The 12,525-nt window shown below is 42.7% G+C and overlaps 4 non-coding genes across 4 annotated transcripts; all 4 read right to left on the bottom strand.

Moving 5' to 3' along the window:
• Positions 1-1,437: 1,437 nt before the first annotated feature.
• On the bottom strand, positions 1,438-1,519 carry trnas-gcu. The gene has a single exon. It is a non-coding gene; the product is annotated as a tRNA-Ser (tRNA).
• A 482-nt stretch (positions 1,520-2,001) lies between these two features.
• Positions 2,002-2,083, bottom strand: trnas-gcu. Its single transcript has one exon. It is a non-coding gene; the product is annotated as a tRNA-Ser (tRNA).
• Positions 2,084-3,546: 1,463 nt separating this feature from the next.
• Positions 3,547-3,628, bottom strand: trnas-gcu. The gene has a single exon. It is a non-coding gene; the product is annotated as a tRNA-Ser (tRNA).
• An 8,295-nt stretch (positions 3,629-11,923) lies between these two features.
• trnas-gcu lies at positions 11,924-12,005 on the bottom strand. The gene has a single exon. It is a non-coding gene; the product is annotated as a tRNA-Ser (tRNA).
• Between the last annotated feature and the right edge of the window lie 520 nt (positions 12,006-12,525).

The following is a 12,525-nucleotide window of genomic DNA, read 5'->3' as shown; positions in this document are numbered from 1 at the left end:
GCTGTGGCAGTCAGCAATTTTACCAGTGTTTGTGAAAGTCAAAATCTTCCAGTGCCAAAATAAAGCACAGAAATTTAATTGTTACACGATGAGGATGGGATTGAACCCATGCATGCAGAGCACAATGGATTAGCAGTCCATCGCCTTAACCACTCGGCCACCTCATCCTGTATTTTGAAGTGGCAAATTATTTAAAAACTGTAGTTGCTGTATGTAAACCCTAGATTGAAATCAATGAAAGTTTGGCAGAGCAATGGCAAGGCCATGTGTCGATCCCATCGAGACATTTAACAAACGTGTTGTCAGGCCGAGTGGTCTCAAGTGCTTGATTAAGTGTGTTGAGGTGTTCGGTTCAAATCCCACCTTTGAGGTTGCCCTTGGTGAAGCTATTCTCAATACCTGAATCCTATTAGTCACTCTAGGATTGCGCAGGGATTCTATATTCATGTGGGGCCATGTAAGAGAGGAAATAACAAATGTTTTGTGAAGAGGTTGGTGTTATAATCCACACATGCAGTTCATCGCCTTCACCACTCAGATACCAAGTCCTGTGCTCTCGCTGTGGCAGTCAGCAATTTTACCAGTGTTTGTGAAAGTCAAAATCTTCCAGTGCCAAAAAAAGCACAGAATTTTACTTGTTACAAGATGAGGATGGGATTCTAACCCATGCATGCAGAGCACAATGGATTAGCAGCACTCGGCCACCTCATCCTTTTTTTTGAATTGGCAAATTAATCAAAAAAATGGATTAGCAGTCCATCGCCTTAACCACTCAGATACCAAGTCCTGTGCTCTCGCTGTGGCAGTCAGCAATTTTCCCAGTGTTTGTGAAAGTCAAAATCTTCCAGTGCCAAAATAAAGCACAGAAATTTAATTGTTACACGATGAGGATGGGATTCTAACCCATGCATGCAGAGCACAATGGATTAGCAGAAGAGGTCGGTGTTATCCACGAGACATGCAGTTAACCACTCAGATACCAAGTCCTGTGCTCTCGCTGTGGCAGTCAGCAATTTTCCCAGTGTTTGTGAAAGTCAAAATCTTCCAGTGCCAAAAAAAGCACAGAATTTTACTTGTTACAAGATGAGGATGGGATTCTAACCCATGCATGCAGAGCACAATGGATTAGCAGTCCATCGCCTTAACCACTCAGATACCAAGTCCTGTGCTCTCGCTGTGGCAGTCAGCAATTTTCCCAGTGTTTGTGAAAGTCAAAATCTTCCAGTGCCAAAATAAAGCACAGAAATTTAATTGTTACACGATGAGGATGGGATTCGAACCCATGCATGCAGAGCACAATGGATTAGCAGTCCATCGCCTTAACCACTCAGATACCAAGTCCTTTGCTCGCGCTGTGGCAGTCAGCAATTTTCCCAGTGTTTGTGAAAGTCAAAATCTTCCAGTGCCAAAATAAAGCACAAAAATGTAATTGTTACACGATGAGGATGGGATTCGAACCCATGCATGCAGAGCACAATGGATTAGCAGTCCATCGCCTTAACCACTCGGCCACCTCATCCTGTATTTTGAAGTGGCAAATGAATTTAAAAAACTGTAGTTGCTGTATGTAAAGCCTAGATTGAAATCAATGAAAGTTAGGCAGAGCAATGGCAAGGCCATGTGTCGATCCCATCGAGACATTTAACAAACGTGTTGTCAGGCCGAGTGGTCTCAACAAGTGCTTGATTAAGTGTGTTGAGGTGTTCGGTTCAAATCCCACCATTGAGGTTGCCCTTGGTGAAGCTATTCTCAATACCTGAATCCTATTAGTCACTCTAGGATTGCGCAGGGATTCTATATTCATGTGGGGCCATGTAAGAGAGGAAATAACAAATGTTTTGTGAAAAGGTTGGTGTTATAATCCACACATGCAGTTCATATCCTTCACCACTCAGATACCAAGTCCTGTGCTCTCGCTGTGGCAGTCAGCAATTTTACCAGTGTTTGTGAAAGTCAAAATCTTTTAGTGCCAAAATAAAGCAAAGAAATTTAATTGGTACACGATGAGGATGGGATTCAAACCCATGCATGCAGAGCACAATGGATTAGCAGTCCATCGCCTTAACCACTCGGCCACCTCATCCTGTATTTTGGAAATGGCAAATTATCCTAAAAAACTGTAGTTGCTGTATGTAAACCCTTGATTGAAATCAATGAAAGTTATGCAGAGCAATGGCAAGGCCATGTGTCGATCCCATCGAGACATTTAAAAAACGTGTTGTCAGGCCGAGTGGTCTCAAGTGCTTGATTAAGTGTGTTGAGGTGTTCGGTTCAAATCCCACCATTGAGGTTGCCCTTGGTGAAGTTATTCTCAATACCTGAATCCTATTAGTCACTCTAGGATTGCGCAGGGATTCTATATTCATGTGGGTCCATGTAAGAGAGGAAATAACAAATGTTTTGTGAAGAGGTTGGTGTTATAATCCACACATGCAGTTCATCGCCTTCACCACTCAGATACCAAGTCCTGTGCTCTCGCTGTGGCAGTCAGCAATTTTCCCAGTGTTTGTGAAAGTCAAAATCTTCCAGTGCCAAAATAAAGCACAGAAATGTAATTGTTACACGATGAGGATGGGACTCGAACCCATGCATGCAGAGCACAATGGATTAGCAGTCCATCATGCCTTAACCACTAACCACTCGGCCACCTCATCCTGAATTTTGGTAGTGGCAAATGACTTTCAAAAAACTGTAGTTGCTGTATGTAAACCCTTGATTGAAATCAATGAAAGTTAGGCAGAGCAATGGCAAGGCCATGTGTCGATCCCATCGAGACATTTAACAAACGTGTTGTAAACCCTAGATTGAAATCAATGAAGTTTGGTAGAGCACTGGCAAGGCCATGTGTCGATCCCATCGAGACATTTAACAAACGTGTTGTCAGGCCGAGTGGTCTCAAGTGCTTGATTAAGTGTGTTGAGGTGTTCGGTTCAAATCCCACCATTGAGGTTGCCCTTGGTGAAGCTATTCTTCAAAACCTGAATCTTATTAGTCACTCTAGGATTGCGCAGGGATTCTATATTCATGTGGGGCCATGTAAGAGAGGAAATAACAAATGTTTTGTGAAGAGGTTGGTGTTATAATCCACACATGCAGTTCATCGCCTTCACCACTCAGATACCAAGTCCTGTGCTCTCGCTGTGGCAGTCAGCAATTTTACCAGTGTTTGTGAAAGTCAAAATCTTCCAGTGCCAAAATAAAGCACAGAAATTTAATTGTTACACGATGAGGATGGGATTCTAACCCATGCATGCAGAGCACAATGGATTAGCAGTCCATCGCCTTAACCACTCAGATACCAAGTCCTGTGCTCTCGCTGTGGCAGTCAGCAATTTTCCCAGTGTTTGTGAAAGCACAGAATTTTAATTGTTATTCAATGAGATTCTAACCCATGCATGCAGAGCACAATGGATTAGCAGTCCATCGCCTTAACCACTCAGATACCAAGTCCTGTGCTCTCGCTGTGGCAGTCAGCAATTTTACCAGTGTTTGTCAAAGTCAAAATCTTCCAGTGCCAAAATAAAGCACAAAAATGTAATTGTTACACGATGAGGATGGGATTCGAACCCATGCATGCAGAGCACAATGGATTAGCAGTCCATCGCCTTAACCACTCGGCCACCTCATCCTGTATTTTGAAGTGGCAAATGAATTTAAAAAACTGTAGTTGCTGTATGTAAAGCCTAGATTGAAATCAATGAAAGTTAGGCAGAGCAATGGCAAGGCCATGTGTCGATCCCATCGAGACATTTAACAAACGTGTTGTCAGGCCGAGTGGTCTCAAGTGCTTGATTAAGTGTGTTGAGGTGTTCGGTTCAAATCCCACCATTGAGGTTGCCCTTGGTGAAGCTATTCTCAATACCTGAATCCTATTAGTCACTCTAGGATTGCGCAGGGATTCTATATTCATGTGGGGCCATGTAAGAGAGGAAATAACAAATGTTTTGTGAAGAGGTTGGTGTTATAATCCACACATGCAGTTCATCGCCTTCACCACTCAGATACCAAGTCCTGTGCTCTCGCTGTGGCAGTCAGCAATTTTACCAGTGTTTGTGAAAGTCAAAATCTTCCAGTGCAAAAATAAGGCACACTATTTTAGTTGTTACACGATGAGGATGGGATTCTAACACATGAATGCAGAGCACGATAGATTAGCAGTCCATCGCCTTTACCACTCGGCCACCTCATCCGGTATTTTTGAAGTGGCAAATGAATTTAAAAAACTGTAGTTGCTGTATGTAAACCCTAGATTGAAATCAATGAAAGTTAGACAGAGCAATGGCAAGGCCATGTGTCGATCCCATCGAGACATTTAACAAACGTGTTTTAAACCCTAGATTGAAATCAATGAAGTTTGGTAGAGCACTGGCAAGGCCATGTGTCGATCCCATCGAGACATTTAACAAACGTGTTGTCAGGCCGAGTGGTCTCAAGTGCTTGATTAAGTGTGTTGAGGTGTTCGGTTCAAATCCCACCATTGAGGTTGCCCTTGGTGAAGCTATTCTCAATACCTGAATCCTATTACTCACTCTAGGATTGCGCAGGGATTCTATATTCATGTGGGGCCATGTAAGAGAGGAAATAACAAATGTTTTGTGAAGAGGTTGGTGTTATAATCCACACATGCAGTTCATCGCCTTCACCACTCAGATACCAAGTCCTGTGTTCTCGCTGTGGCAGTCAGCAATTTTCCCAGTGTTTGTGAAAGTCAAAATCTTCCAGTGCCAAAATAAAGCACAGAATTTTAATTGTTATACAATGAGATTCTAACCCATGCATGCAGAGCACAATGGATTAGCAGTCCATGGCCTTAACCACTCAGATACCAAGTCCTGTGCTCTTCCTGTGGCAGTCAGCAATTTTCCCAGTGTTTGTGAAAGTCAAAATCTTCCAGTGCCAAAAAAAAGAACAGAAATTTAATTGTTACATGATGAGGATGGGATTTGAACCCATGCATGCAGAGCACAATGAATTAGCAGTCCATCGCCTTAACCACTCAGATACCAAGTCCTGTGCTCTTCCTGTGGCAGTCAGCAATTTTCCCAGTGTTTGTGAAAGTCAAAATCTTCCAGTGCCAAAATAAAGGACAGAAATGTAATTGTTACACGATGAGGATGGGATTCGAACACATGCATGCAGAGCACAATGGATTAGCAGTCCATCGCCTTAACCACTCAGATACCAAGTCCTGTGCTCGCGCTGTGGCAGACAGCAATTTTCCCAGTGTTTGTGAAAGTCAAAATCTTCCAGTGCAAAAATAAAGCAAAGAAATGTAATTGTTACACGATGAAGATGGGATTCGAACCCATGCATGCAGAGCACAACAGATTAGCAGTCCATCACCTTAACCACTCCGCCACCTCATCCTGAATTTTGGTAGTGGCAAATGACTTTTAAAAAACTGTTGTTGCTGTATGTAAACCCTTGATTGAAATCAATGAAAGTTAGGCAGAGCAATGGCAAGGCCATGTGTCGATCCCATCGAGACATTTAACAAACGTGTTGTCAGGCTGAGTGGTCTCAAGTGCTTGATTAAGTGTGTTGAGGTGTTCAGTTCAAATCCCACCATTGAGGTTGCCCTTGGTGAAGCTATTCTCAATACCTGAACCTTATTAGTCACTCTAGGATTGCACAGGGATTCTATATTCATGTGGGGCCATGTAAGAGAGGAAATAACAAATGTTTGTGAAGAGGTTGGTGTTATAATCCACACATGCAGTTCATCCCCTTCACCACTCAGATACCAAGTCCTGTGCTCTCGCTGTGGCAGTCAGCAATTTTACCAGTGTTTGTGAAAGTCAAAATCTCCAGTGCCAAAATAAAGCACAGAAATTTAATTATTACACAATGAGGATGGGATTCGAACACATGCATGCAGATCACAATGGATTAGCAGTCCATCGCCTTAACCACTCGGCCACCTCATCCTGTATTTTGAAGTGGCAAATTAATTTAAAAAACTGCAGTTGCTGTATTTAAACCCTAGGTTGAAATCAATGAAAGTTCGGCAGAGCAATGGCAAGGCCATGTGTCGATCCCATCGAGATGTTTAACAAACGTGTTGTCAGGCCGAGTGGTTGCAAGTGCTTGATTAAGTGTGTTGAGGTGTTGGTTCAAATCCCACCATTGAGGTTGCCCTTGGTGAAGCTATTCTCAATACCTGAATCTTATTAGTCACTCTAGGATTGCGCAGGGATTCTATATTCATGTGGGGCCATGTAAGAGAGGAAATAACAAAAGTTTTGTGAAGAGGTTGGTGTTATAATCCACACATGCAGTTCATCGCCTTCACCACTCAGATACCAAGTCCTGTGCTCTCGCTGTGACAGTCAGCAATTTTCCCAGTGTTTGTGAAAGTCAAAATCTTCCAGTGCCAAAATAAAGCACAGAATTTTAATTGTTATACAATGAGATTCTAACCCATGCATGAAGAGCACAATGGATTAGCAGTCCATGGCCTTAACCACTCAGATACCAAGTCCTGTGCTCTTCCTGTGGCAGTCAGCAATTTTCCCAGTGTTTGTGAAAGTCAAAATCTTCCAGTGCCAAAATAAATCACAGAAATTTAATTGTTACACGATGAGGATGGGATTCGAACCAATGCATGCAGAGCACAATGGATTAGCAGTCCATCGCCTTAACCACTCAGATACCAAGTCCTGTGCTCACGCTGTGGCAGTCAGCAATTTTCCCAGTGTTTGTGAAAGTCAAAATCTTCCAGTGCAAAAATAAAGCACAGAAATGTAATTGTTACACGATGAAGATGGGATTCGAACCCATGCATGCATAGCACAATGGATTAGCAGCCCATCGGCTTAACCACTCGGCCACCTCATCCTTTATTTTGAAATGGCAAATGAATTTAAAAACTGTAGTTGCTGTATGTAAACCCTAGATTGAAATCAATGAAAGTTCGGCAGAGCAATGGCAAGGCCATGTGTCGATCCCATCGAGACATTTAACAAACGTGTTGTCAGGCCGAGTGGTCTCAAGTGCTTGATTAAGTGTGTTGAGGTGTCGGTTCAAATCCCACCATTGAGGTTGCCCTTGGTGAAGCTATTCTCAAAACCTGAATCCTATTAGTCACTCTAGGATTGCGCAGGGATTCTATATTCATGTTGGGCCATGTAAGAGAGGAAATAACAAATGTTTTGTGAAGAGGTTAGTGTTATAATCCACACATGCAGTTCATCGCCTTCACCACTCAGATACCAAGTCCTGTGCTCTCGCTGTGGCAGTCAGCAATTTTCCCAGTGTTTGTGAAAGTCAAAATCTTCCAGTGCCAAAATAAAGCACAGAAACGTAATTGTTACACAATGAGGATGGGATTCAAACCCATGCATGCAGAGCACAATGAATTAGCAGTCCATCGCCTTAACCACTCGGCCACCTCATCCTTTATTTTGGATTGGCAAATTAATTAAAAAAACTGTAGTTGCTGTATGTAAACCCTAGATTGAAATCAATGAAAGTTTGGCAGAGCACTGGCAAGGCCATGTGTCGATCCCATCGAGACAGTTAACAAACGTGTTGTCAGGCCGAGTGGTCTCAAGTGCTTGATTAAGTGTGTTGAGGTGTTCGGTTCAAATCCCACCATTGAGGTTGCCCTTGGTGAAGCTATTCTCAATACCTGAATCCTATTAGTCACTCTAGGATTGCGCAGGGATTCTATATTCATGTGGGGCCATGTAAGAGAGGAAATAACAAATGTTTTGTGAAGAGGTTGGTGTTATAATCCACACATGCAGTTCATCGCCTTCACCACTCAGATACCAAGTCCTGTGCTCTCGCTGTGGCAGTCAGAATTTTACCAGTGTTTGTGAAAGTCAAAATCTTCCAGTGCCAAAATAAAGCACAGAAATTTAATTGCTACACGATGAGGATGGGATTCGAACCCATGCATACAGAGCACAATGGATTAGCAGTCCATCGCCTTAACCACTCAGATACCAAATCCTGTTTTCTCGCTGTGGCAGTCAGCAATTTTACCAGTGGTTGTGAAAGTCAAAATCTTCCAGTGCCAAAATAAAGCACAGAAATTTAATTGCTACACGATGAGGATGGGATTCGAACCCATGCATGCAGAGCACAATGGATTAGCAGTCCATCTCCTTAACCACTCAGATACCAAGTCCTGTGCTCTCGCTGTGGCAGTCAGCAATTTTACCAGTGTTTGTGAAAGTCAAAATCTTCCAGTGCCAAAATAAAGCAAAGAAATTTAATTGTTACACAATGAGGATGGGATTCCAACCCATGCATGCAGAGCACAATGGATTAGCAGTCCATCTCCTTAACCATTCAGCCACCTCATCCTGTATTTTGAAGTGGCAAATGAATTAAAAAAACTGTAGTTGCTGTATGTAAACCCTAGATTGAAATCAATGAAAGTTAGGCAGAGCAATGGCAAGGCCATGTGTCGATCCCATCGAGACATTTAACAAACGTGTTGTCAGGCCGAGTGGTCTCAAAAGTGTTTGATTTAGTGTGTTGAGGTGTCGGTTCAAATCCCACCATTGAGGTTGCCCTTGGTGAAACTATTCTTCAATACCTGAATCCTATTAGTCACTCTAGGATTGCGCAGGGATTCTATATTCATGTGGGGCCATGTAAGAGTGGAAATAACAAATGTTTCGTGAAGAGGTTGGTGTTATAATCCACACATGCAGTTCATCGCCTTCACCACTCAGATACCAAGTCCTGTGCTCTCGCTGTGGCAGTCAGCAATTTTACAAGGGTTTGTGAAAGTCAAAATCTTCCAGTGCCAAAATAAAGCACAGCATTTTACTTGTTACACGATGAGGATGGGATTCAAAACCATGCATGCAGTGCACAATGGATTAGCAGTCCATCGCCTTAACCACTCGGCCACCTCATCCTGTATTTTGAAGTGGCAAATGAGTTTAAAAAACTGTAGGTGCAGTATGTAAACCCTAGATTGAAATCAATGAAAGTTAGGCAGAGCAATGGCAAGGCCATGTGTCGATCCCATCGAGACATTTAACAAACGTGTTGTCAGGCCGAGTGGTCTCAAGTGCTTGATTAAGTGTGTTGAGGTGTCGGTTCAAATCCCACCATTGAGGTTGCCCTTGGTGAAGCTATTCTCAAAAACCTGAATCCTATTAGTCACTCTAGGATTGCGCAGGGATTCTATATTCATGTTGGGCCATGTAAGAGAGGAAATAACAAATGTTTTGTGAAGAGGTTGGTGTTATAATCCACACATGCAGTTCATCGCCTTCACCACTCAGATACCAAGTCCTGTGCTCTCGCTGTGGCAGTCAGCAATTTTACCAGTGTTTGTGAAAGTCAAAATCTTCCAGTGACAAAATAAAGCACAGAAATGTAATTGTTACACGATGAGGATGGGATTCAAACCCATGCATACAGAGCACAATGGATTAGCAGTCCATCGCCTTAACCACTCAGATAACAAGTCCTGTGCTCTCGCTCGGCAGTCAGCAATTTTCCCAGTGTTTGTGAAAGTCAAAATCTTCCAGTGCCAAAATAAAGCACAGAAATGTAATTGTTACACAATGAGGATGGGATTCAAACCCATGCATGCAGAGCACAATGAATTAGCAGTCCATCGCCTTAACCACTCGGCCACCTCATCCTTTATTCTGGATTGGCAAATTAATTTAAAAAACTGTAGTTGCTGTATGTAAACCCTAGATTGAAATCAATGAAAGTTTGGTAGAGCACTGGCAAGGCCATGTGTCGATCCCATCGAGACATTTAACAAACGTGTTGTCAGGCCGAGTGGTCTCAAGTGCTTGATTAAGTGTGTTGAGGTGTTCGGTTCAAATCCCACCATTGAGGTTGCCCTTGGTGAAGCTATTCTCAATACCTGAATCCTATTAGTCACTCTAGGATTGCGCAGGGATTCTATATTCATGTGGGGCCATGTAAGAGAGGAAATAACAAATGTTTTGTGAAGAGGTTGGTGTTATAATCCACACATGCAGTTCATCGCCTTCACCACTCAGATACCAAGTCCTGTGCTCTCGCTGTGGCAGTCAGGAATTTTACCAGTGTTTGTGAAAGTCAAAATCTTCCAGTGCCAAAATAAACCTCAGAAATTTAATTGCTACACAATGAGGATGGGATTCGAACCCATGAATACAGAGCACAATGGATTAGCAGTCCATCGCCTTAACCACTCAGATACCAAATCCTGTGTTCTTGCTGTGGCAGTCAGCAATTTTACCAGTGGTTGTGAAAGTCAAAATCTTCCAGTGCCAAAATAAAGCACAGAAATTTAATTGCTACACGATGAGGATGGGATTCGAACCCATGCATGCAGAGCACAATGGATTAGCAGTCCATCTCCTTAACCACTAAGATACCAAATCCTGTGTTCTCGCTGCGGCAGTCAGCAATTTTCCCAGTGTTTGTGAAAGTCAAAATCTTCCAGTGCCAAAATAAAGAACAGAAATGTAATTGTTACATGATGAGGATGGGATTCGAACCCAATGTATGCAGAGCACAATGGATTAGCAGTCCATCGCCTTAACCACTCAGATACCAAGTCCTGTGCTCGCTGTGGCAGTCAGCAATTTTCCCAGTGTTTGTGAAAGTCAAAATCTTCCAGTGCAAAAATAAAGCACAGAAATGTAATTGTTACACGATGAAGATGGGATTCGAACCCATGCATGCATAGCACAATGGATTAGCAGCCATCGGCTTAACCACTCGGCCACCTCATCATTTATTTTGAATTGGCAAATAAATTTAAAAAACTGTAGTTGCTGTATGTAAACCCTAGATTGAAATCAATGAAAGTTCGGCAGAGCAATGGCAAGGCCATGTGTCGATCCCATCGAGACATTTAACAAACGTGTTGTCAGGCCGAGTGGTCTCAAGTGCTTGATTAAGTGTGTTGAGGTGTCGGTTCAAATCCCACCATTGAGGTTGCCCTTGGTGAAGCTATTCTCAATACCTGAATCCTATTAGTCACTCTAGGATTGCGCAGGGATTCTATATTCATGTGGGGCCATGTAAGAGTGGAAATAACAAATGTTTCGTGAAGAGGTTGGTGTTCTAATCCACACATGCAGTTCATCGCCTTCACCACTCAGATACCAAGTCCTGTGCTCTCGCTGTGGCAATTAGCAATTTTACCAGTGTTTGTGAAAGTCAAAATCTTCCAGTGCCAAAACAAAGCACAGAAATGTAATTGTTACACGATGAGGATGGGATTCAAACCCATGCATGCAGAGCACAATGGATTAGCAGTCCATCGCCTTAACCACTCAGATACCAAGTCCTCTGCTCTCGCTGTGGCAGTCAGCAATTTTACCAGTGTTTGTGAAAGTCAAAATCTTCCAGTGCCAAAATAAAGAACAGAAATGTAATTGTTACATGATGAGGATGGGATTCGAACCCATGCATGCAAAGCACAATGGATTAGCAGTCCATCACCTTAACCACTCTGCCACCTCATCCTTTATTTTTAATTGGCAAATGAATTTAAAAAACTGTAGTTGCTGTATGTAAACCCTAGATTGAAATCAATGAAAGTTTGGTAGAGCACTGGCAAGGCCATGTGTCGATCCCATCGAGACATTTAACAAACGTGTTGTCAGGCCGAGTGGTCTCAAGTGCTTGATTAAGTGTGTTGAGGTGTCGGTTCAAATCCCACCATTGAGGTTGCCCTTGGTGAAGCTATTCTCAAAAACCTGAATCCTATTAGTCACTCTAGGATTGCGCAGGGATTCTATATTCATGTTGGGCCATGTAAGAGAGGAAATAACAAATGTTTTGTGAAGAGGTTAGTGTTATAATCCACACATGCAGTTCATCGCCTTCACCACTCAGATACCAAGTCCTGTGCTCTCGCTGTGGCAGTCAGCAATTTTACCAGTGTTTGTGAAAGTCAAAATCTTCCAGTGCCAAAATAAAGCACAGAAATGTAATTGTTACACGATGAGGATGGGATTCAAACCCATGCATGCAGAGCACAATGGATTAGCAGTCCATCGCCTTAACCACTCGGCCACCTCATCCTTTATTTTGGATTGGCAAATTAATTTAAAAAACTGTAGTTGCTGTATGTAAACCCTAGATTGAAATCAATGAAAGTTTGCAGAGCATGGCAAGGCCATGTGTCGATCCCATCGAGACATTTAACAAACGTGTTGTCAGGCCGAGTGGTCTCAAGTGCTTGATTAAGTGTGTTGAGGTGTTCGGTTCAAATCCCACCATTGAGGTTGCCCTTGGTGAAGCTATTCTCAATACCTGAATCCTATTAGTCACTCTAGGATTGCAGGGATTCTATTCTATATTCATGTGGGGCCATGTAAGAGAGGAAATAACAAATGTTTTGTGAAGAGGTTGGTGTTATAATCCCACATGCAGTTCATCGCCTTCACCACTCAGATACCAAGTCCTGTGCTCTCGCTGTGGCAGTGAATTTTACCAGTGTTTGTGAAAGTCAAAATCTTCCAGTGCCAAAATAAACCTCAGAAATTTAATTGCTACACAATGAGGATGGGATTCGAACCCATGAATACAGAGCACAATGGA

The sequence above is a fragment of the Oncorhynchus gorbuscha genome, unplaced genomic scaffold, assembly GCF_021184085.1.
Source record: "Oncorhynchus gorbuscha isolate QuinsamMale2020 ecotype Even-year unplaced genomic scaffold, OgorEven_v1.0 Un_scaffold_8:::fragment_2:::debris, whole genome shotgun sequence".
NCBI lineage: Eukaryota > Metazoa > Chordata > Actinopteri > Salmoniformes > Salmonidae > Oncorhynchus > Oncorhynchus gorbuscha.
Note: the sequence above shows the minus strand (reverse complement) of the source record. Positions and strands in the feature narration are given on the sequence as shown.